We start from the raw sequence: 6,000 nt of genomic DNA, 5'->3' as shown, positions 1-6,000 counted from the left end.
CATATTCAGGAACAGGTCTTGTTAAACCTTTGCAGGGTGGGGGACGGGCAGGGAAGTAGAAGCAGTGAATCCCATTAGGGTGGGGCTGGAGCTGACACCTGTGGTTGGGCCATGTGGTCACCTGGCTTCCAGCAATGGTGGCCAGGGGGCTAGAGCCTAGAATAGTGTCTGGGGCATAGATAGCGCCACAGATAAGACTGCACTGTTTTACAAACAAGCACTCCAGTTTTTTAATTACTGATATTCCACTTCAATTTCTGATTTTAGATGTTTTACATTGACTGTAACTGTAAATGCTGATACTTTTGATTGCATAATTAGAGACACCTCCCTGATGCATTGTTATTTGCCTTGCCTTTGCAGCTTTCTGGAGATTTTGAGAGAAGATGTCTGGCCTCCCCTAGGTGTGTCTATCAAACTCTGTTGATTGTTATTCAGAGTGAGCCTGAGATGACTGATAAAATAAATGAGCAGAATAAACAGCAGAATTAGTTTTTAATTTCCTTTTTCCCTTGATTGCTCACAGTGTGTGTTTGCAAAAGCATGAAATTATGACACCTTTTTGTATTAGAAATGCCAATAGCTTGTTTAGTTTGCAGTGCTAAAAAATGATGATTTTCAAGACCCATTATAATGAGGGCAAAAGGAAAGGGAAGCATTTTAAGGCAGGAAATGAAAGCAAAATGGCTTCTCTTCCCTCCTTTTGCATAAACTCTGTTCTGTATAGTCACCTCATGTTTTCTTCTAATGGAAAACTTTTAATGATAGATCAAATATGAGTTCTACAAAAACTTCTCAATCTTCTTCCTGCCCTTTTTTCTTCCTCCTCTTCCTTGTTTTAGTCTCTGATCTTACTTTCTCTTCTCTTTCTCCTTCTCCTCCTCTTCCTCCTTTTTAGGAGGTTTTTTTTTTTTTTTTTTTTTTTTTTTTTTTTTTTTTTAAACCAGCATCTAATCTGGATTAAGTATCAAGGGCCTTACAAAATGTATCTGGCAAAAAAAGATAGCATTGCTTCTCTTTTCTCCTAGTATACACTCAACTCAAATTATTCTTAATATTTTAATGGGGAGACCAGTGGAAGAGAACTGATTCTATGGTAGCTTAAAAGTATGTTAAGGAACATTTATTATTATTATTATTATAAAAGGATTGGGAGACCTTTGAAGATTTTAAGCATATAATGAAATGATCTGACTTCTGTTTTGTGTGATTGTGGAGTTATAGTTAGGTAATAAACTGTGAGAAAGCACATGATCCATAAAAAGTCACAGTGAGATATGATGGTAATTAAGATTAGAAGCTGGCTCAAGTGATGATGGTATTTTTGAAAATAGAATGGAATAATTTAGAGAACTGAGGTAATATCACTGAGGCTTAGTGAAGGAAGGAAGATTATAGAAATCCAGATACCTGACTTGGATACTGGGATGATAGATGACTTGCCATTCATTAAGATGGAAAGCAATGAAAGGGAACCAGGTTTTTTTTTTTTTTTTTTAGATTTATTTATTTGGGGCTGTTGCTGTGGCACAGTGCGTTAACGCCCTGGCCTGAAGCGCCAGCATCCCATATGGGTGCCGGTTCTAGTCCCGGCTGCTCCTCTTCCAATCCAGCTCTCTGCTATGGTGTAGAAGATGGCCCAAGTGCTTGGGCCCCTGTACCCACATGGGAGACCCAGAGGAAACTCCTGGCTCCTGGCTTCAGATCAGCGCAGCTCCAGCCATTGCGGCCAACCAGGGAGTGAACCATCGGATGGACGACCTCTTTTTGTCTGCCTCTCCTCTCTCTCTGTGTAACTCTGACTTTCAAATAAATAATAATAATAAATAATAAATAAATATAATAAAATGATAATGAATAAATAATTTTTAAAGATTTATTTATTTGAAAGTCAGAGTTACACAGAGAGAGAGGGAGAGACACACAGAGAGAAACACAGAGAGAAAGACAGAGAGAGGTCTTCCATTCACTGGTTTACTCCCCAGTTGTCTGCAACTGCCAGAGCTATGCTGATCCAAAGCCATGAACCAGGATCTTCTTCTGGGTCTCCCACATGGGTACAGGGGCCCAAAGGACTTGGGCTATCTTCCACTACTTTCTCAGGCAACAGCAGAGAGCTGGGTTGGAAGTGGAGCAGCTGGTATTTGAACTGGCACCCATATGGTATGCCAGCACTGCAGGCAGCAGCTTTACCAGCTGTGCCACAGTGCTGACCCCAAGGAACTAGGTTTGAAGGTTAAGATGAATTCAGTTCTCAGTAGGTTAAACTTGAAATGCCCCTGGGCATTCCAGTAGTCAAGGAAGAATGTTGTAATATAGGTTTATGGTTCAAAAGACAGAGCTAGATATACAGGTTAGGAAAATGTTTAGCTATGGATAGTAATTGATGTTTTGTACATAGGTGAGCATCTTAGGACAGAGAATTGTGTAATACTCAGAAGGAAAGGAATATGGGAAAGTAGGGAAATGATCTGATAGCCATCAACATTTCAGAATAAATGCTAACTTTTTAGAATCTCTGCTTAAGCAATGTGATAATAAAAATTAGTGATTATATTTATTTTAAAGGCAGAGTTAGAAAGAGAGAGAGAGAGAAAGAGAGAGAGTGAGAGAGAGAGAGAGAGATTGTTCATGTGCTGTTTCATTCCCCAAATTGCTGGAACAGACAGGTCTGGGCCAGGCTGAAACCAGAACCCAGGAGATTCTTCTGGGTTTCCTCTAAGGTCGGGGGCCCAAGCACCTGATCCATCTTCTGCTACTTTCTCAGGTGCATTAGCAGGGAACTGGATCGAGACCGGGGCAGCCAGACTTGAACTAGTGCACATAAGGGATGCTAGTCTTGCAGGTGTTGGCTAACACCAGCCCCCTAAAAATTTTTTTAAGAATTCAGCAACACTGACTCCTTGATGAATTTAATAAACACCATTTCAATGCAGTGGATGGGAAAATTAGATTGAAGTGGACTTAAGAATAAATGGAGGAAAGAAAAGAGGCAGATATTGCAGAGAATGTTTTGTTACTTGTGAACAGTGAAGGGGAAAAAGATTGAAGTGGAAGCAAGCAAGCTAGGGAGAGAGGAGACTATGATCATAAAGCAGGATTCTTGAGCTAAGGATTTTGAGAATGGAGAGATTTGGATCAGAGGAAATCAAAAAATGACTGTGAGTGGGTGACTGAGATGAGTGGAGGAGGCTTGTGCATATGTATTGTAAAAAATATACCTCATAAATGAAGGTAGATTTTAAAAATCACCTAAGTTAATTGTAGAAATTGGTTTGTGTGAATTGTGGCTAATAGGGCTGGTACTAAGGTATAATGGGATAGCACCAGTATGCTATTTGGGTGTTGGTTCAAATCCTGGCTGTCCTAATTCCTGTATAGTTCCCTGCTAATGCTCCTGGGAAACCAGTGGAAGATGGCCAAGTCCTTGGGCCCCTTCACCTACATGGAATACCCAGATGAAGCTGTTGGTTCCTGGCTTCAGCCTGGCCCAATCTTAGTCAATGTGACCATTTGGAGAGTGAATCATTGGATGGAAGACCTATCTCTCTGTCTCTGCCTCTCTGTCTCTCTGTATCTCTCTCTGTAACTCTGCCTTTCAAATAAATAAGTAAATCTTTTATAAAAATTGTGAGTCATATGGTAAGTCCTCCATGAACTATGGCAATAATAATAATAATAATAATAAATCAATAATACAAGCAAAACAATAATAACCATAATAAAAATTCACTGATTACTTTTTAAATATTTATTTTATTTATTTGAAAGGCAGTGTTACACAGAGAGAGAGGGAGAGGGAGAGAGAGGGAGAGACAAAGAAAGACGTCTTCCATCTGCTAGATTACTCCCCAAGTGGGAGCAACACCTTTTTGGGCCAGGCCAAAGCCAGGAGCCAAGAGTTTCAACCAGACCTTTCACCTGGGTAGCCGAGGTCCAAGCACTTGAACTATCCTCCACTGCTTTCTTAGGCCATTAGCAGGAAGCTGGATCGGAAGTGGAGCAGCAAGGTCTTGAACTTATGACCATGTGGGAATTTGGTGTTGCAGGCTGTGGATTTACCCACTATGCCACAATGCCAGCTCCTGATTACTTTCTCTAAGTCAGGAATTAATTGTTTTATATGCATTATCTTTATTATCTTTTATAATAAACTAAGGGAATGCTGTTATAACTACTTTAGAGATGAGGAAATTAAAATCATATAGAATGTTAGGTTCAAACTAGTTTTTATATACCTTGAGAACTCACAGCCATGACCGTTGTTTTACATTGATTCAAAAAACTAGTCCAAAAATTACTTATGGTATATAAATGCAAAAATGTAAGTGAACTTAGTTTTTAAACTCCAGAATGAATATAATTGTAAAAGTGGTAAGACATTGTTAATATCATGATTATTCTTTGTCCAATTGGATTCTTCTCTCCTGCATGCTCTATTAATTAAACTCATGTTTATGTAAACAAAATAATGACTCATTAGTCTACAGTCAGAACATGGACTTTGGTCAAAAGAATAGGGTCATTGCATCCAAAAAGAGAGTCAGTGTGTCTCTCACACTCATGCCCATGTTGTGCTTATCAACCCAATTTGTTTGCAGGCCCATTCCTTGTGGAACTATAGAGTAATGAACATTAACAAATCTTGAGCCCCATAGAATATTTTCTCCTTCCTAAAGTAACTCCCATGAAAAACTGAAAAACAATTAAATGTACACTATGACCCTAAACTGTAGGGGCACTTATAATGCAGAGATGGCTGATCAGGTTGAGCAGAAGTTATGAAAGTCTACATGGATAATATGGATCTTATGAAGGACTTTGAATGGTGAGAATGATTAGATATACCCTGGTACAAAGGTACAATGGGCATTTAAGTCGATCAGTGAAAAGGAGTTGTGTCTTCTATTGTACACCTTGAATACCTATAATAATGAGATTTTATTTTTGTATCAAGATTCTGAAATCATAGATATTTCTCCTGTAGACTATCATGCATGAATTGAAACTTGGTTTCATATAATCTTGAGCTATTAGGATATTGCATGAGGCATAGTGAGAGAAATTATATATGTGTATATATATATACACATACATATATATATATATGTACATACACACACAGTGGTACACACACATGTACATATATATGGGAAAAACTTTAAAACGTTCATGGAAACAGAACTAAAACATAAGTTTAGTACAAAAAGCTTGAAATCCACAACTTACATAATTTTCATGAATTTTTTTAAGAGCCTGATCTATCTACCTACCTACCTGTCTCTACTCTTTCATTTAATCGTGACTTCACTAAGGTGAATTTGTCACCTTATTTATCCTCTGGATAAGGAAAGATGTGTTCACTGTGACATTGTATTGCTTTTATTGAAATGTCTCTTTAGTAAGCATTGAATCTGCCATTAGTGATGATTTTTTTAAAAATTTTTAATTGTTTTAAACAAGTAATGTAGCTGTTTGAAACAAGAAATTTTAAGGCAGTTCAATAGAGCAAAGTGAAGGATTACTCTATTAGGATACTCTCCATGAATAAAATTCAATAGATTATGTGAATTTGAATTCCACTGGAAATTTGGCACCAGACTGAACATTAGTCCAAGCAAAAATTTTTTCTTTAGTGTTGAGAAGCCCTAAACATATTTTCTTTCAGGTTAAAAGTAGAACACTCTATAACAGAACATCATTAACTTGACGCTGTTGAGTGCAACTTAGCTTAGGTCACTGGGATCTCCTATGGGTATTTCAGTCGATGAAAGCAAACTGGCTACACAGCAGAATTTGAAACCTAGACAACATGTGAGTTTGCAGAACTCCCCTCTTTGGTGTGACACAGCACATCCCATCCAGCTATATGGTTCCTGTTCCACTCTCACCAGAATCTATAAAAGGCAGTTGTAAATAAGTTCTCTCAAATAAGATTGCTAGGTTTCAATTCCTTAAAATATCATTCTAACAAGGTTTTATTTTATCGAATGTCTGTAT

Source organism: Oryctolagus cuniculus, chromosome 1 (assembly GCF_051225735.1).
Source record: "Oryctolagus cuniculus isolate XC-2025 breed Fujian yellow rabbit chromosome 1, ASM5122573v1, whole genome shotgun sequence".
In the NCBI taxonomy this organism is placed as follows: Eukaryota; Metazoa; Chordata; class Mammalia; order Lagomorpha; family Leporidae; genus Oryctolagus; species Oryctolagus cuniculus.
The sequence above is the reverse complement of the archived record's forward strand: the minus strand, read 5'-3'. Positions refer to the sequence as shown.